The following is a 21,390-nucleotide window of genomic DNA, read 5'->3' as shown; positions in this document are numbered from 1 at the left end:
TGATAAAAACTCTCCAGAAAGTGGGCAGAGGGATCCTACCTCAACATAATAAAGGCCATATAGGACAAACTCACAGCAAACATAATTCTCAATGGTGAAAAACTGAAAGCATTTCCTCTAAGATCAGGAACAAGACAAGGATGTCCAGTCTCACCACTATTATTCAAAAGTTTTGGAAGTCCTAGCCATGGCAATCAGAGAAGAAAGAGAAATAAAAGGAATACAAATTGGAAAAGAAGAAGTAAGATTGTCACTGTTTGCAGATGACATGATACTATACATAAAGAATCCTAAAGATGCCACCAGAAAACTACTAGAGCGAAGCCATGAATTTGGTAAAGTTGCAGGATACAAAATTAATGCACAGAAATCTCTTGCATTCCTATATACTAATGATGAAAAATCTGAAAGAGAAATTAAGGAAACACTCCCATTTACCACTGCAACAAAAAGAATAAAATACCTAGGAATAAACCTACCTAAGGAAACAAAAGACCTGTATGGAGAAAGTATAAGACACTGATAGAAGAAATAAAAGATGATACCAACAGATGGAGAGATATACCATGTTCTTGGATTGGAAGAATGAATATTGTGAAAATGACTATACTACCCAAAGTAATCTACAGAGTCAAAGCAATCCCTACCAAATTACTAATGGCACTTTTTACAGAACTAGAACAAAAAGTCTTAAAATTTGTATGGAGACACAAAAGACCCCAAATAGCCAAAGCAGTCTTGAGGGAAAAAAAACGGACCTGGAGGAATCATACTCCCTGACCTCAGACTATACTATAAAGCTACAGTAATCAAGACAATATAGTACTGGCAGAAAAACAGAAATATAGATCAATGGAACAACATAGAAAGCCCAGAGATAAACCCATGCACCTATGCTCAGCGAATCTATGACAAAGGAGGCAAGGATATACAATGAAGAAGAGACAGTCTTTTCAATAAGTGGTGCTGGGAAAACTGGACAGCTACATGTAAAAGAATGAAATTAGAACACTCCCTAACACCATACACAAAAATAAACTCAAAATGGATTAAAGACCTAAATGTAAGACCGACACTATAAAACTCTTAGGGGAAAACATAGGAAGAACACTCTTTGACATAAATCACAGCAAGATATTTTTTGATCCACCTCCTAGAGTAATGGAAATAAAAACAAAAATAAACAAATGGGACCGAATGAAACTTCAAAGCTTTTGCACAGCAAAGGAAACCATTATCAAGATGAAAAGACAACCCTCAGAATGGGAGAAAATATTTGCAAATGAATCAACGGACAAAGGATTAATCTCCAAAATATATAAACAGCTCATGCAGCTCAATATGAAAAAACAAACAACCCAATCCAAAAATGGGCAGAAGACCTAAATAGACATTTCTCCAAAGAAGACATACAGATGGCCAAGAAGCACATGAAAATCTGCTCAACATCACTAAATATTAAAGAAATGCAAATCAAAACTACAATGAGGTATCACCTCATACCAGTTAGAATGGGCATCAACAGAAAATCTACAAACAACAAATGCTAGAGAGGGTGTGGAGAAAATGGAACCCTCTTGCACTGTTGGTGGGAATGTAAATTGACACAGTCACTATGGAGAACAGTATGCAGGTTCCTTAAAAAACTAAAAATAGAAGTACCATAGGATCCAGCAATCCCACTACTAGGCATATACCCAGAAAAACCGTAATTCAAAAAGACACATGCACCCCAAAGTTCATTGCAGCACTATTTACAATAGCCAGGTCATGGAAGCAACCTAAACGCCCATCAACAGATGAAAGCATAAAGAAGATGTGGTACATATATACAATGGAATATTACTCAGCCATAAAAAGGAACGAAATTGGGTCATTTGCTGAGACATGGACAGATCTAGAGACTGTCATACAGAGTGAAGTAAGTCAGAAAGAGAAAACAAATATCGTATATTAACTCATATATGTGGAACCTAGAAAAATGGTACAGATGAACTGGTTTGCAGGGCAGAAATTGAGACACAGATGTAGAGAACAAATGTATGGACACCAAGAGGGGAAGTGGCAGGGGGGTGGGGGGTGTGTGATGAATTGGGTGATTGGGATTGACATGTATACACTGATGTGTATAAAATTGATGACTAATAAAAGCCTGTTGTATAAAAAAATAAATTAAAAAAAACAAATCTTCCAAGATACTAAAGCCCAAGACCAGATGGCTTCACAGGTAAATTCTATCAAACATTTAAAGAAGAGCTAACCACTAACCTTCTCAAATATTTCCAAAATATAGCAGAGGGAAGAACACTGCCAAACTCATTCTACGAGGCCACTATCACCCTGATACCAGAACCGGACAAAGATGTCACAAAGAAAGAAAACTACAGGCCAATATCACTGATGAACATAGATGAAAAAATCTTCAACAAAATACTAGCAAACAGAATCCAACAGCTCATTAAAAGGATCATACAACATGATCAAATGGGGTTTATCCCAGGAATGCAAGGATTCTTCAATACACACGAATCAATCAATGTGATACACCATATTAACAAATTGAAGGAGAAAAACCATATGATCATCTCAATAGATGCAGAAAAAACTTTTGACAAATTTCAACATCTACTTGTGATAAAAACTCTCCAGAAAGTAGGCATAGAGGGAACTTACCTCAACATAATAAAGGCCACATATGACGAACTCACAGCCAACATCGTTCTCAATGGTGAAAAACTGAAACCATTTCCATTAAGATCAGGAACAAGCCAAAGTTGCCCACTCTCACAACTATTATTCAACATAGTTTTGGAAGTTTTAGTCACAGCAATCAGAGAAGAAAAAAAATAAAAGGAATTCAAATTGGAAAAAAAGAATTAAAACAGTCACTGTTTGCACATGAAATGATACTATACATAGAGAATCCTAAAAATGCTACCAGAAAACTACTAGAGCTAATCCATGAATTTGGTAAAGTAGCAGGATACAAAATTAATGCACAGAAATCTCTTGCATTCCTATATACTAATGATGAAAAATCTGACAGAGAATTTAAGGAAACACTCCCATTTACCATTGTAACAAAAAGAATAAATAGGAATAAACCTACCTAAGGAAAAAAAGACCTGTATGCATTAAACTATAAGACACTGATGAAAGAAATTACAGATGATACAGACAAATGGAGAGATATACCATGTTCTTGGATTAGAAGAATCAACATTTTGAAAATGACTCTACCACCCAAAGCAATCTACAGATTCAATGCAATCCCTATCAAACTACCACTGGCATTTTTCACAGAACTAGAACAAAAAATTTCACAATTTGTATGGAAACACAAAAGACCCCGAATAGCCAAAGCAATCTTGAGAACGAAAAATGGAGCTGGAGGAATCAGGCTCCCTGACTTCAGACTATACTACAAGCTACAGTAATCAAGACAGTATGGTACTGGCAGAAAAACAGAAATATAGATCAATGGAAGAGTACAGGAATCCCAGAGATAAACCCACGCACATATGGTCACCTTATCTTTGATAAAGGAGGCAAGAATATACAATGGAGAAAAGACAGCCTCTTCAATAAGTGGTGCTGGGAAAACTGGACAGCTACATGTAAAAGAATGAAATTAGAACACTCCATAACACCATACACAAAAATAAACTCAAAATGGATTAAAGACCTAAAATGGATTAAAGGCCAGACATTATAAAACTCTTAGAGGAAAACATAAGTAGGACACTCTTTGACATAAATCCCAGCAAGATCCTTTTTGACCCACCTCCTAGAGAAATGGAAATAAAAACAAAAATAAACAAATGTGACTTAATGAAACTTAAAAGTTTTTGCACAATAAAGGAAACCATAACAAGCCGAAAAGACAACCCTCATAATGGGAGAAAATATTTGCAAATGAAGCAACTGACAAAGGATTAATATGCAAAGTAGACAAGCAGCTCATGCAGCTCAATAAAAAAAAACAAACAACCCAATCCAAAAATGGGCAGAAGACCTAAATAGACATTTCTCCAAAGAAGATATACAGATTGCCAACAAGCACATGAAAGGATGCTCAACATCACAGATCATTAGAGAAATGCAAATCAATACTACAGTGAGGTATCACTGCATACCAGTCAGAATGGCCATCATCAAAAAATCTAGAAACAATAAATGCTGGAGAGGGTGTGGAGAAAAGGGAACCCTCTTGCACTGTTGGTGGGAATGTAAATTGATACAGCCACTATGGAGAATAGTATGGAGGTTCCTTAAAAAGCTGAAAACAGAACTACCATATGACCCAGCAATCCCACTACTGGGTATATACCCTGAAAAGTAATTCAAAAAGAGTCATGTATAAAGTGAGAGAGTGGCAGTGTATATATGGACACATATACACTACCAAATGTAAAATAGATAGCTAGTGGGGAGCAGTCACATAGCACAGGGAGATCAGCTGGGTGCTTTGTGACCAGCTAGAGGGGTGGGATAGGGAGGGTGGGAGGGAGGGAGACACAAGAGAGAAGAGATATGCAGATATATGTATATGTATAACTGATTCACTTCGTTACAAAGCAGAAACTAACACACCATTGTGAAGCAATTATCCTCCAATAAAAACGTTGAAAACAAAAGAAAACAGAAAGAGTCATGTACCACAATGTTCATTGCCACACTATTTACAACAGCCAGGACATGGAAGCAACCTAAGTGTCCATCAACAGATGAATGGATAAAGAAGATGTGGTACATATATACAATGCAATATTACTCAGCCATAAAAAGAAACGAAATTGAGTTATTTGTAGTGAGGTGGGTGGACCTAAAGTCTGTCATACAGAGTGAGGTAAGCCAGAAAGAGAAAAACAAATACCGTATGATAACACATATATATGGAATCTAAAAAAAAGTGGTTCTGAAGAATTTAAGGGCAGGACAGGAATAAACCAAAGACATAGAGAATGGACTTGAGGACATGGGGAGGGGGAAGGGTGAGCTGAGACAAAGTGAGAGAGTGGTATGGACATATATACACTATCAAATATAAAATAGATAGCTAGTGGGAAGCAGCCACAAAGCACAGGGAGATCAGCTCATGCTTTGTGGCCCCCTAGAAGGGTGGGATAGGGAGGGTTGGAGGGAGACACAGAGGGAGGGGATATGGGGTTATATGTATACAAATAGCTCATTCACTTTGTTATACAGCAGCAACTAACACAACAATGTAAAGCAATTATACTCCAATAAAGATGTTTAAAAAAAAGTCAAAGTTGGGCTTCCCTGGTGGCACAGTGGTTGAGAGTCCGCCTGCCGATGTAGGGGACATGGGTTCGTGCCCCAGTCCGGGAAGATCCCACATGCCCTGGAGCGGCTAGGCCTGTGAACCATGGCCGCTGAGCCTGCGCGTCCGGAGCCTGTGCTCCGCAACGGGAGAGGCCACAGCATTGATAGGCCCGCGTACCGCAAAAAAAAAAAAAAGTCAAGGTTAAATAAATAATAATAATAATAATAGATAATTTTGGATGGAACAGACAACTCCATCCAAAACCAGTAGAATACACATTATTTTCAAGTGTACATGGAACATTCTCCAGGATAAAGCATATGTTGGCCACAAAACAAGTTTCAATAAATTTAAGAAGATTAAAATAATATCAAACATCTTTTACAACCACAACCATATGGAACTAGAAATCATTTATGAGAAGAAAACTGGAAAAACACAAACATGTGGAAATTAAACAACATGCTACTAAAATACAAATGGGTCAAGGAAGAAATCAAAGTGGAAATAAAAAATACCTCAATGCAAATGAAAATAGAAACAGAACTTTCCAAAATCTATGGAACTCAGCAAAGCAATTCTAAGAGGGAAGTTTACAGTAATACAGGCATACATCAAGAAACAAGAAGAATCTCAAATAAACTAACTTTACACCCAAAGGATGTAGGAAAAGAAGAACAAACAAAGCCTAAAATTAGTAGAAGGAAGGAACAATAAAGATCACAGTGGAAATAAATGAAATAGAGACCAAATAAAAGAAAAAACATCAATGAAACTAACAGCTTGTTTTTGAAAAGATAAGCAGAATTGATAAACTTTAGCCAGATTCATCAAGAAAAAAAAAGAGCCAAAATAAAGTCAGAAGTGAAAAAGAAGTTACAGCAGAAACAAAAGAGAAGTTACAACCAATATCACAGAAATATAAACAATCAAAAAATAATACTAGAAACAATTACATGCCAACAAATTGGACAACCTAGAAGAAATGGATAAATTTTTAGAAAAATACAACCTTCTAAGACTGAATCAGGAAGAAATAGAGAATCTGAACAGACTGATTACTAGTAATGAATTAGTAATCAAAAAACTCCAACCAAACAAAATCTCAGGACCAGATGGCTTCACAGGAGAATTCTACCAAACATTTAAAGAAGAGTTGATACTTATTCTTTGCAAACTATTCAAAAAAACTGAAGAGGAGGGAACTCTCTCAAACTCCTTCTATGAGGCTACCATTACCCTGACACCAAAACCAGAAAAAGACTACAAAAAGAAAAATTACAGGCCAGTATCCCTGATGAACATACATACAAATATCCTCAACAAAATATTAACAACTGAAGTCAATAATACATTAAAATGATCATACATAATTATCAAGCACAATTTATTCCAGGGATTCAAGGATCATTCAATATCAGCAAATCAATCAATGTAATACATCACATCACAAAATGAAGGAAAGAGTCATACGATCTTCTCAATAGATGCAGGAAAAGCATTTGACAAAATTCAACATCTATTCATGATAAAAACTCTTAAGAAAGTGGGTTTAGAGGAAACATACCTGAACATAATAAATGACATTTATGAAAAACCCACAGTTAATATCATACTTAATGGTGAAAAACTAAAAGCTTTTTATCTAAGATCAGGAAAAAGATAAGGATGCCCACCCTCACCACTTTTTCAAGGTAGTATTGGAAGTCCTAGCCATGGCAATCTGACAAGAAAAAGAAATAAAAGACATCCAAATTGGAAGGAAAGAAGTAAAACTCACTTTTAGTTTAGCCAAGGAGGTAAAAGACCTGTACTCTGAAAACTATAATAAATTGATAAAAGAAATTGAAGACAACATAAATAAATGGAAAGGTATTATGTGCTCATGGATTGAAGAATTATAATTGTTAAAATGTCCATATTATCCAAAGCAGTCTACAAATTTAATGCAATCCCTATCAAAATACCAATGGCATTTTTCACAGAACTAGAACAAATAATTTTTAAATTTGTATAGAACTACAAAAGACCTTGAATAGCCAAAGAAATCTTGAGAAAGAGCAAATGTAGAGCTATCACACAGCCTGACTTCAAACTATACTACAATGCTATAGTAATCAAAACAGTGTGGTACTGGCACAAAACCTACACCTTGCTCATAGAGACAGAGTAGAGAGCCCAAACATAAATTCACACACACAGGGTCAATTAATCTATGACAAAGGAGGCAAGAATATACAATGGGGACAAGTCAGTCTCTTCAATATGTGGTGTTGGGAAAACTGAACAGTTACGTGTAAAAAATTGAAACTAGACCGTTTCCTCATACCATTATGCAAAAATAAACTCAAAATTGATTAAGAAGTTAAATATAAAACCTCCAACCATAAAACTCCTGGCAGAAAGCATAGGCAGTATGCTCTTTGAAATCAGCGTTAGGCAATATTTTTGTATACGTCTTATCTGGCAAGGGCACCAAAAGCAAAAATAAACATATGAGACCATATCAAACCAAAAAGCTTAGGTAACCTACTGAATGTGAGAACATATTTGCAAATGATATGTCTGATATGGGGTTAATATCCAAAGTATATCTTTAAAAATCATACAACTCAACATCAAAGAACAATCCAATTAAAATTGGCAGAAGATATGAATAGACATTTTTCCAAAGAAGACATACAGATGGCCAACAGATACATGAAAAGATGCTCAACATCACAAATCATCAGGGAAGTACAAATCAAAACCACAATGAGATATCACCTCACATCTGTCAAAATGGTTGTTATCAAAAAGACAATAAATAAGAAGTGTTGGCGAGGATGAGGAAAAAAGGGAACACTTGTATACTGTTGATGGTAATGTAAATTGGTACAGTTGCTATGGAAAACAGTATAGGGGTTCTTCAAAAAATTTTAAATAGATCCACCATAAGACCCAGCAATTCCACTTCTGAATATTTATCCAAAGAAAATGAAAACACTAATTCAAAGAGACATATGCACCCCAGTGTTCACTGCAGCATCATTTATAATAGCCAAGATATGGAAGCAACCTGAGTGTCCATCAAGAGATGAATGTATAAAGAAGATATACACACATAGAAATATTACTCAGCTATAAAAAGAATGAAATCTTACTATTTGAGATGACATGGGTAAATCTGGCAGGTATTATGCTAAGTGAACTAAGTCAGACAGAGAAAGACAAATACTGTAAGTGTTCATTTATATGCGGAATCTAAAAAGCAAAACAAATGAACAAATATAACAAAACAGAAACAGACTCATAGATACAAATTAGTGGTTGCTAGAGGGGGAGCGTGGTAGAGAGATGGACCAAATAGGTGAATGGGATTAAGAGGCACAAACTACCAATCATAAAATAAATAAGTCATAGGGATGTAATGTACAACCCAGGGAATGTAGTCAATAATGTTATAATAACTTTGCATGGTGCATAATCTATAAAAATATTAAATCAGTATGTTGTACTACTGAAACTAATATAATATGTAAGTCAACTGTACTTCAATAAAAAAATAATAAGTAAACAAATAATACATTTGAAAAAATAACATTGTCATGATTTTCCTGACTTGTGTAAAGAAAAAGCAATGGTCACACTGATTATGTTTGTTTCTACCTTAAGCAGGTTTTAGTTTCTAATGCATCATTTGAGTGAATAAATGAGAAAAAAAACTTTATATTTTTAGTTGATTTTTATCACAAAAATGTTATCGTTTTCAGTGGCATTAAACTTTTCTTTTATAAACAAGATAAAGCAACTGAGCTACTTAAAGGGAACCCCTCATTCTAATGGACTAATTCTTGGGAAGCTCTGTGCAAGAGACAGATTCCCCACTTGGGCCAAGATAGGTAACCTGAGAAGTGCAATGAAAACACTGAGCCTTGGGACTTCCCTGGTGGCTCAGTGGACGAGACTCTGCGTTCCCAGTGCAAGGGGCCTGGGTTCGATCCCTGGCCAGGGAACTAGATCCCACATGCATGCCGCAACTGAGAGTTAGCATGCCACAACTAAGGAGCCGGCGAGCTGCAACTAAGGAGTCTGCCTGCCGCAACTAAGACCTGGCGCAACCAAATAATAAATAAATGAATAAATAAATATTTAAAAAAAAAAGAAAACACTGAGCCTTGGCCTCAGGCTCAGACGGCCAGTACTAGCTTTCGTCACCTATACTATTCTATACACCCTAAGCCTCACCCCTTCCCCTTAGGCTTTTCAAACAGGAACTATGGTTCAGGAAGATGCTGCCCTCCAGTTTCTGATGCCAACCATATACGTCTTACAAAAGGATGCCAAGACTTTGAGAGTATCTTTCCATGAGATCCAGGGCTGGGAGGGAGAAGACAAGCGTTGCTTCCTTGCCTACACCCTTGCTTTAAAAGCCCAGGGTTTCTAAGTGTTTTTTATGGTTTGTTGACCATTAGAGAATTACAGTGGGACAACAGATGACTTACTGCTATTGCTGAAACATTAGACCTTCCAGTAGACCCACAATTCAGATGAGGGCCTAGTTACTTAATCCCCAGGAGGCTAAGCTCAAGTCTCCAGAGTGCAATTAAAACCTACAGTGGACTACTGGACTCCTAGAACAATCAGGATAGTGATAAAACTCACAGGGCTTCTGAGAAAAATCAATATACAGAAAAAAATTTCTTGGATATCTCCTATAGTATACCTGCTAACTTCAGAACATGGCCTGTCCTACTTACACTCTGAGTATCCTATCAAACCAGAAACTGCCTCTCCATTCCTCTAGATGCAACACATAGAAAACAGCACAAGTTCCAAGAGCTTCATCCCACATGCCAAAATTTTGTTCCTAAGGTTATAACTTGGAGCAATTAGTAAGGCTAAGAGCTCTAGGCAAGGAGTATTTAGACTCTGATTCAAGCCAATGACTAGACCAGTACAGAAGATATAGGAAATGTGAAGCAGCATGGACTGCAAATGAGGATGACTAGACAATGCACAGCTACAACTACACTTTGTACACAAGTACAAAGGAAATGCACTCTAGATCAGGCAGACATATCCCCATATCTACACCAATCTAAGGATTTTACTAACTCCCAAAGTAGAAAAAGGCATTTAGAATCTTAGGAGTAGTTTGTTGCTTATTACAACTTTATAATAAACCTTACACAGTTTTTTCATTGCATCATTTCAACCATTCTCAATGATTTCTTTCTAGTATCTTTATTTTAAAAGTCCCAGGTAAAAATCATTTTCAAAAGACACATATCTGAACCAAGTGAATTCAAGTGACAATTAAATGATTTCAAAGCCCAGGTTCAGCAAGCAGAATAAGTGGCCCCACTTTCTCCCTGAATAAAGACCTATTCCTATTTGGGTATGCCAAAAGTAGTTCATTTATCACTCCAGTTACTTTATCTTCATTTAGAAAATGCTAAAATTATCCCTATTCCACCTGCCAAATAAAACATATTCTCTTCCATAATCACTTCAGACTATATTGGCCGTTCCTTGCGTCTACAGATTAAAACCAAAAGATTAAATACTTATATGTAATGTCTCCTCCTCAATTTTTGTCCTATTCAGCTCAATTCAGCAGAAGAAAGATTATTCATGATTCTGATCAAATGCTGAGTTCTTCTTGACCCCCTAATTGGAATGTGATCCATTAGATTGGAGCAGGGCTTTCAATCAAACTAGACAGTGATCTGACACCTCCTCGGTTGAGTTTTTCTTCAACCTCAGGTTAATGTAGAAAAGGGTGCCTAATCCCTGGCTTGACCTTTTTACGCGGGCCTCTCACTGCCGTGGCCTCTCCTGTTGCGGAGCACAGGCTCCGGACGCGCAGGCTCAGCGGCCATGGCTCACGGGCCCAGCTGCTCCGCGGCATGTGGGATCTTCCCGGACCGGGGCACGAACCCGTGTCCCCTGCATCGGCAGGCGGACTCTCAACCACTGCGCCACCAGGGAAGCCCCCTGGCTTGACCGTTTTTAAACAACCTTTTGAGGACTATTAGGAATGCTGAATAATATCAGTTCCACAACAGGAAAATTAGTATCAAAACCAAAACATCACCAAATTGTAAAACTCCACCTTGGCTTACCACCTTGACCTGCCATGTCATTTTTAGTCATAAACTTTGAAGTATCTGTATATCTGAAAATGGAAGCAGCCAAAGGAAATTAGAATAAAAGAAAGAAAAAGGCTTCAGTGATTGTTCCCAACCCAGTCTGAGTCTATCCAGGTCAGGTGTCCTATGTCCACTACTTGGGATCCTAAAGCTTCATTGGGAAAAATCTTTCTTAAACAGAGATTAACTATGGTGTTCAGATCTCCATTCAGAAAGGATTCCCTGGCCCATTAGTTTTGGGGAAGACCCACCACCTCTGAAGATGGAACATTTTTTTCCTGAAGATGGACATTTTTTTTTCTTTTTTTTGCGGTACGCGGGCCTCTCCCTGCTGTGGCCTCTCCCGTTGCGGAGCACAGGCTCCAGACGCGCAGGCTCAGCGGCCATGGCTCATGGGCCCAGCTGCTCCGCGGCATGTGGGATCTTCCTGGACCGGGGCACGAACCCGTGTCCCCTGCATCGGCAGGCGGACTCGCAACCACTGCGCCACCAGGGAAGCCCAAAGAGGGACATTTTTTAAGCTATCATTTATTAAAGTTATGCAGTGTTAGGTGCTGTGCTATGATATTTAGCTTTCATTAGCTCCAATCCTCATCATAACATAGCAAAATAAGTATAATTCATTTAATTTTAAGATGAGGCAACTAGAGGCTCAGAGACATAAATAACTTATTCAACATTACAGAGGCAATAAGCAGCCAAATTGGGAGTCAAACCCAATTTGGGGTTTGAGCCCTGCCTGACTTCAAAGCTCATGCTTTGTACTGCACTTAATCCATCCTTATCTGCTCATAAATTTGCATTTGCAGCTTGTTATGGGTTGAATTGAGTCTCCCAGAAGGATGCTGGAATCCGTAGTCCCCAAGTACCTGTGAACGTATCCTTGTTTGGAAATAGGGTCTTTGCACATGATCAAGTTAAGATGAGGCTTTTAGGGTGGGCCCTAATCCAATATAATTGTATCCTTATAAAAAAGGGGAAATTTGGACACAGAAATATACAGGGAAGACAAGGTGAAGCAAGAATGTCACCTACAAGCCAAGGAATGCCAGAGAGAGGCTACCAGAAACTAGGAGAGGGAAATGAAACAGATTCTCCCTCAGAAGGAACAAACTTTGCCAACATCTTCATCTCGAACTTCCAGCCTCCAAAACTGTGAGACAATAAATTTCTGTTGTATAAGCTACACAGTTTGTGGAATTTTGTTACTGTAGCCCCAGGAAATTAATACAGGGCTCATCCTAAAGCACTTCCTCCTTCTCCTGCAGCTCTCTCACTCAACCTCACCTCTGTTTAAGAACTCCAGTTTTTCATCTTTAATATGCCTGACATTCTCTCAATATGCCCTGGGCTTCCTACATTTCTCACACTACAATTTTATATCCTCCCAAGACTTGTTTCCTGTTTGCGTTTCTGTTTTTCCAACCACAGCATAACTCCAAGTCATAACCTTATAGTGCCATTTCTTTCACTTCCAAAGATATCACTTGCTTCAACAATACCTAAACAGGACATTGTACATGGTAAGTATGCAACTGTTTGCATTCACATATTTTTGTTATATAATTGCTATAACCACTTAGGAAAGCAATTTAGTGATATGTATTGAGAGTTCAAAAGGTTCTTACTGTTTAACTTACTACTCCCATCTTGAGGAATTTATACTGGGTAAATAAATTAACGGGGGAAAAAGGCATATTCACTGCAACATCTTCTAAGAGTGAAAATTTGAAAATAAATCTAAAATATTCAAATAGAAGAATAATAAAATAAAGCAAGGTACCTAAATCTATGAGATATGTATTTGCGAAAAAGGATATTTAGAAAGAATATACAGAAACATGGGGAAATATTACGTATATTAAATGAAAAATAGCAAGTAAAATTGGAAGCATGAGTATAACTGTGAGACATAGATGTGGAAGCTCAAAGACTAGAAGAAAATACGCAAAATAAAAATATACAAATGATTTGTATGATTTTTTTTTGTTTTTATGATTTTTAAAAGGGAGAATATCTGTTTAGTTAATTTCCAAGGACATCCCTTGTGTCCTTCACAAGAATTGGATCGGGGCCTCTGTATTGCAGAGCAATCAAGGTGTGCTTTGCATTTTGTGTAATTGATATCTTTCAACAGTAAATCCAGGAGGATGAGCCCTGACTGTAGTCAGTTCAAAAGGACTGAAAGTGGGATTTTCAGCCCCTTTCTCACTGATGACTCTGAGCATGCTGTTTATTTCTTAGCTAAAACAATGGGAAGAACATGAACCTAAAATGAAAAATTAGTCAAACTCTGCAAATATATGCCACAGCTGCAAATCAAAGGGCAGTCTTAATATAAGTTGTGTGGATGTGCCTGTTTCCACATCAGTTTTCTTAGTCCCACCTGAACACCCACATGCTGGAGGTTTCCCTGAGTCTGCAGGAGAGGGATGGTGGCCATCATCTATACCACATTAATTCTCTTGCAGATGTCCAGAAATTATCTCTATATTCAGAAAATTGGGTTTACTGTACTGTTCTTGCCTCTCTCATCAACTCTTTCCTCATAATACATCATACATCTAAGATTTTTCTTGTCATTGCCACAGAGGCAGTTCAGGATCTTGTTACTTCATGACTGGAACATTCTAGTAGTCTCCAACTCCTCATAAAACTGTTTACCTGTTCAGGCTCCATGCTTTCACCAGACTATGTGTGTGTGTGTGTGTGTGTGTGTGTGTGTGTGTGTATTATATAATGTGTGTGAATATAATAAATATACACACATACATATTTTATATATATAGTCTGGTGGTGGCATGGATATATATTTACATACATATACATACATATAATTAATAATCTTTCATTAACTGGCCACTGGTTGCTGTGCTAACCACCGGAAATTCAATATTGAACAGACTCTGTGTGGGCTGAATGTTTGTATACTCTCAAAATTCACAGGCTGAAGCCCTTCCCCACAATGTGATGGCTCTGAGGAGATGGGGCCTTTGGGAGGTAATTATATTTAGATAAGGTAATGAGAGTGGTGCCCTCCTGAAGGGATTTATACCCTTATAAGACGAGAAAGAGGCATGAGACCTCTCTCTTCATGCGCATGCATCAAGGAAAGGCCATCTGAGGACACAGCAAGAAGGTAGCCATCTATAACCCAGGAGGTTAGTGGATCCTCATCAGACACAAATCTGCCCACACCTTGATCTTGGACTCCTCACCTTCCAGAACTGTGAGAAATAAACATCTGTTGTTTAAGCCACCCAATCTATAGCATTTTTGTTATAGCAGCCTGAGCTAACTAAGATAGACTCTACCTTTATAGAGTTCACAATCCGTGGAAAAGACAAGTGTTAATAACCAAACAAAATAAACAAATGCACCTTTTCAACTATGGTAAAAGCTACAAAACCAAGACACATGGTGCAATAGAAGAGGAATGGGCAGAAAGGCAAGAAAGACTTGCCTGAAGAAACGGAGACCCAGCGGAAATCCAAAGAAAGATTAGGAGTAAAAGCTGAACACAGCTGGGAAGGTAGTAGGGCCACAGTGCAAAGGAACTTGTGGGCTATGTTAAGAATTTGGTCTTACCCTAAGGGTGATGGGAATGTATTCAAGCATTTTAAGTTTGAAAGACATGATCTCATTTGCCTATAGAAAAAATTCTCTTTGGTTGCTGAGTAGAAATTTTTCTGGACGAAGATCAAAGTAGTTGCAAAAAGACCAGTTCAAAAGTGACGGACTCCGGGAGGGCTCATGCCAAGGAGTACTTCCTAGAACTTCTGCTGCCAGTGTCCTTGTCCCTGTGGTGAGCCACAGCCACCCCCTCAACCTCCGCAGGAGACCCTCCAACACTAGCAGATGCCCTCAGGCGACCTACACACAGAGACGGGGCCAAATCCAAAGCTGAACCCAAGGAGCTGTACGAACAATGAAGAGAAAGGGAAATTTCTCCCAGCAGCCTCAGGAGCAGCGGATTAAATCTCCACAAGCAACTTGATGTACCCAGCATCTGTGGAATACCTGAATAGACAAAGAATCATCCCAAAATTGAGGTGGTGGACTTTGGGAGCAACTGTAGGCTTGGAGTTTGCTTTCTGCATCTAATTTGTTTCTGGTTTTATGTTTATCTTAGTTTAGTATTTAGAGCTTATTATCACAGGTATATTTGTTTATTGATTTGGTTGCTCTCTTTTTTGTATATATATATATTTTTCCTTTTTCTCTTTTTGTGAGTGTGTATGTATATGCTTCTTTGTGTGGTTTTGTTTGTATAGCTTTGCTTTTACCATTTGTCCTAGGGTTCTGTCTGTCCATTGTTTTTTTTTTTTTTTTTTTCTTTGTATGGTTTTTAGCCCTTGTTATCACTGGTGGCTTTGTTTTTTGGTTTGGTTGCTCTCTTCTTTCGTTCCTTTCAGTTTTTTTTCTTTTTCTTTTTTTAAATTCACTTTGTTATACAGCAGAAACTAACACACCATTGTAAAGCAATTATACTCCAACAAAGATGTTAAAAAAAAAAAGACTATATCAGAAAAGAGAATAGCTAGCTTTGCCCACAGAGTCAAGAAAGCATAAAAGGAGACATTTGAGCTAAGTCTTCAAGGCTGGTAGGAGTTCACCAAGCCAAAAAAACACTTTCTTGGTAGAGAGGTGCACAAGACATAGAGGTATGAAAGAAGGCATGGAGTATGCAGGTATGAGAATGAAGGGCAATAGGAAGGAAAGGTGAGACATCAGGAACATAGGATAAGTAAAGAACTATGAAAGTCATTCTAGGACGTTTGCATTTTATCCCATGGGAGATATGGAATTATGCAATGTTTTTCAAACAAGGTGATTAGCACTCTCAGATGTGTATTTTAGAACAATAACTGGGACCTGCGTACTATCAACCATTTTTTCCTGTATTGGGAGAAATAAGAATTTTTAGGTTGTGGGCCTGTGTGAGGATGCTAAGGAAAGAAGCGTGCGGAGAGACATGGGCTGGAGAGAGAGCAGACTGTGTCCGGAGCTGTGCTGCAGCAGCTACTCCACGGTGCAACAGGTTTGTAAGGTTTATGTTGAGGCTGTATTCTGTGTCCCAGGGTGCAGGAACGCCAGCCATGCAGGGGCTCTCTACCACCTCCCAGTGGGAAGGACAGACAGGTTTGTGCCAGACATAGTACAGGAACCATGGGCAGCACCAGTCACATTCATCGGAATTAGTGTTCCATGTTCATCTGTAGGACATGTATAATGACAGCTAACATGGGTTGAACTGCATGTACTAGGTACCGTTTTGAGTGCTTTACATGCATTAATTAATTTACTCCTCATGAAAACCCTATAAGTAGACACTATTATAAATCCCATTTTACAGATGAGGAAACTGAGACACATAAAAGTTAGGAAACTTGCCCAAGGTCTCACAGCTAGTAACTAGAGGCACTGGCATTCTAACCTAGGCCATCCTGGCCCTTGAGGCAGTGCTACCATGACACTAAAAGTGAGCTTTGGCTTATATCTTAGTCAGCTCAAGATGCTATAACAAAATACCATAGACTGGGTGACTTAAACAACATTTATTTCTCACATTTCTGGAGACTGGGAAGCTTAGAACAAGTTGCTGGCAGATCTGGTGTCTTGTAAGGGTCTCTTCCTGGTTTGCAGATAGATAGTCACCTTCTTGCTATTCTCCAAATGGCGGAGAGATAGCAAGTTCCAGAATCTTCATCTTCTTACAAGGACACTAATTCTATCATGGAGACCCCACCCTCATGACCTCATCTAAACGTAATTACTTCCCAAAGATCCACTTCTGAATGCCACTGCATTGGGGGTTAAGGCTTCAACCTATGAAACTGGGGGGCACAAACATTCAGTCCCTATCAGCTTCCATGTTCCTCTCTCCAAAGGAAATACCATAAACTCACTCCCTGTGACAGGCAGTGCTCAGTATACAACATGTCAATACTCAAGTGGGATGGGGATGGAGTAACATTTAGAAGGTATCTAGAGCGGACAGACCAAAAGGAAGTAGACCAGGCTCTAGTCTTTCTGGACATAAATGACATTTTCTGTGGAAGGGTGAACACTGCCTGACTTTTCCAGTAGAGCAGAATTTGGGGGCTGTTTTCTGAAAAAGTCACGAGTCTCTGAAGACAGTTGGTTGAGGATTCATACAATACCATGAAAACAAAGCAAGGGGAATAGTGGTAGACACAATGCTAAACAAATGTCTAGAGAGAGCAGGAATGGTTTCTCTAGAGAGAATCAGTTGATGGCTGAGGTAAGCCTTACAGGCCACACAGAAGTTACCCATGCAAAGGACATGGGGAGGCACTCCAGGGCATCCCTTTACCAAGAGAAAGGGCTGAGTAGACAAAAAAGCAGATCAATACTTTCAAAGACAATGGGCAAATCAACTAATTTCTAATATATTCTAAAATTTTAAATATCCAATATCCAAAGCTGTAAGGTGGACACTATTTCTCTAACTCATAAAAATGTTTTTCAGCATGAATTAGGTCCTCATAAACCCCCCTTTGGGTTTCCTCCAGGAAGATACATAGATATCTTATGCATATATACATATATTTTTGTCCTTAAGTTTTTGGAATTTAAATCCGTAAATTAAGTAATGATGCTATAACAAATGCAATTCAGGATGAGTCCAGAAGTGGTCAGTTCCTAGCATGTGACACAAGGAGGTAGATTCTTACATCCTAATAAATAATCTGATCTGTGTCATTCTTCCCATCCTTCAGAGTAATCAGTTCTAAAATGTAAAGGTATAGCAAGAGAAATAAAGAAAAAGAATTGTTTGCTTCGGTGCTATCTGAAGCTTACACACTGCATTCTCACAGATGCTTTAGTAATATGTAAACTGCTAGGATTAAGTGGCTCCAGCTGGTGATAATTAGAACTAGAGAGAATGGAGGGGGGCAGCAGCTGGAGACAGCTCCAACACCCACCAGGAAGAAGCTGGTTTTCTATGTCCATTGTCTCTACACCACCATCACCACCTGCCTCTCACTCATCTGTGTCCACCCACCCTACTCCACTTCTCCCTCAGTAATGAGGGGCTGGTGGTGCAGCAGGTTAATCCAACCTGCCTTTTGTATCTGCTGTGCTGTTTATGCTGATTTTTTGCAATACCTATGAAACTTGAGTTCTCTTTCATTCAACAAATATTATTGATTTAACATATGGCAGGCACAGGGAGTTGCTGATGATATAGTAGTGGATAAAGTAAATTTGGCCTCCCATCACAGAGCTTTGGGTGATATTGACAAGTGAATGGTGCTATAAGAGCTCTAAAGGCAGAAATACAGGGTACTATAAACCTAGAAAACGGAAGCCCCGGGGTGGGCAGGGCAGGGGGCTGGGGGGGGGGGTGATAATTCAGAGAGGAGGGAGTATACAGAGTCACAAGAAGAGAGAAAACATATTCCAAGCAAAGAACTGAAAAATAAAACAATGTAACCAGAATTTTCAGTGGAAAACTCCTTAGTGTTGAAAAGTGTCTCAGACATAAGTTTGAAATGCACATATAACATTTAAGTGGGGACGTCTAGTAGACAGAAGCATATATGAGCCCAAGACCCAAGAGAAAGGTCATGTTTAGACACATAGCTTTCTCATATCTACAGTGGCATTTTCCTTCCTCACAATACTCTTAAAAAATACATTTTTGAAGGCAATGAGAATACTTCATGGTATTTTAAAGAACTGCCACTAACGTGGAAGAAGTTTGAGGTTAGAGGCATAAAATTATATTCTTCCGGCTGTTGAATTATTTTGTCTTAGAAGGCCTTCTTTTATTGATGGTCTACTCTGCCATCAACGGAAACCTAAATGAGGGCTTATCCTTTGGGCAAGTAGCTGTAAACTTAGTTCTTTATGCTAATGAAGGCTTTTATTTTCTTTGTCATCATTTTCTAATTATAATTGCTATTTACTCACTGACTTGAAAAACAGGATTCAGTGTTGGACTAATGCTAGAAGTTAAATTCTCCTAATTTAAACTCTGCATCACAAAATTCTGAACAAAAATAGTTTTATATCTACATTAAATGTTCACGTCTCACAACAATTACAGTGAAAATAAACTTACACACATTTTAAACATTCTGACATGCAAAAAGAGTTACAGACTAACAAAGAGGTACTTATATTTTCCTTCCAAACCAGAGTCAAGATCTATCCAGTCTCCTTTTTCACATTAGAAAAATTACTGTTTGCCACTTTAATAGTTTGCAAACATCTTCTAGTGTCTTTCCCAAGTCTAAGTAGCTTTAAGCACAAATGGTACCACCAACAATTATGTCTTAACTATAATACATCCTCTCATCCCTAAAACTCTCTACAGGTTTTCCAACTGACTGCGTTTCAAGAATTGTATCTTCTTCTTGTGATCTCTAATCTTTACCTAGTTTTCTTTCTTGCTCTTTTTGCCTACCCCTTTTTGCATGGTGTCCCAGACTTTCACAAAATTATTCTCTAGATATGAAGCTACTTTACTTTTAAAAGCTGGGCATAAAGTCACATAAAAATAACAATCCAATTAAAAGAATTACAGACATTTAAGCTATCAATTTTTAATCTTACTCATATATTGATGATTAAAACAGTGAAGCCCCTTTCAAAGGGAAGAAGCATAAAAAACGACTTGAAGTTTGTGAAATAAAGGTACTTGCTGATAAGTCATCACTTATTAATTTAATAAATATTCACTAAGCTTCTCTTTGTAAGATTTTCACATCTTACATATGAACAGAAAGCTGTAGGGTCCCTACCTTATTCTTTTCACCCTGTGATAACTTGCTCCCAGAGCAAGCTTTCAGTAATTCCTGAAAAGCAACTAAGCTGTCTTTAGATGATGGCGCCACCTGGTGGCTAGTTTACAAATCTGTTAAAGGCCACGTCTCTTCAAGTTATCTATCTCAGGTAGCAACATTTTTACACTTCCCTTGCCTTCCTCTTTTCCAATTTTTGCCCTGTTATCTAATATGTTCCTCTTCCTACCTTCTCTGTTCTCTGTTCAATTTGTCAGAAAAATAAATAAATAAGCACACTAACCTAATCATGGCAAATAAGCATAAGAGAATACTAGTTATATATCCAAGTATCAGTATCAAAGAAAAGCCATGAGATGGAAGACATGGAGAAACAGTCTTAACAGAAGTTTCACCAGACATTTCCTTCTACTGCCTCTTCATCTCCTAATTTACTCAATTAACTCAAGTACCAAACCGTAAAACAAAAAATCTCTAAGTACTAGAATGGCAGCAGGTTGCTTTCTCATTGTAAATGAGCGTGACTGCAGCTAGGACACAGATGGGAGAATTTGGAATTCTGTAGGCTAAACCAAGAATTTAATTGCCACTTTTAACATTGTTCCTTTAAGGAATGGCATTCTGAATTCAAATAGTTTTGAATTATGACCCTTTTATGTAGGGACTACATATAATTCCAATTTGGTACATCATTAAAAAAGAGTAAGTTGCTTCCAAAGAAAACAAGTATGGCTCAAAGATTGGTCTGTAAAATGAGGATAATAAAACTTGGCTTGTTCAGGAAGAATTTGAGAAAAAGTTACCAGATGAATATTTTGAGAGTAGGTATACAATTGAACTGATAAGCTATATGTTCTTTTTTGAGTCATTTTCTTACCAGTATTTAGAAACCTATAAATCACAGCTAAGATTCCTAATATGAAAGATGAGATGATTGGCTTAGGAGACCTCTGAGTTTACATCTAGGTCTCAAAATACCCTACAATTCTGCAATACTTAGAATCTCTGTCACAACTGCACACAACTCACAGAAACTACTTTATAATTCAATATTGTCTACAGTGTCAGGGCACAAAATAAAATTATTTTCTCCAATGCATCACTCCTTATTTACAGATTCTTTTTTCTATTAGGCAAGTAATTAGAAAATAGTCCTCCTATTAATTGTATTAATATAAAATGAATTTTGGTCCTT

This window comes from Lagenorhynchus albirostris, chromosome 5, assembly GCF_949774975.1.
Source record: "Lagenorhynchus albirostris chromosome 5, mLagAlb1.1, whole genome shotgun sequence".
Classification (NCBI taxonomy): domain Eukaryota; kingdom Metazoa; phylum Chordata; class Mammalia; order Artiodactyla; family Delphinidae; genus Lagenorhynchus; species Lagenorhynchus albirostris.
Note: the sequence above shows the minus strand (reverse complement) of the source record.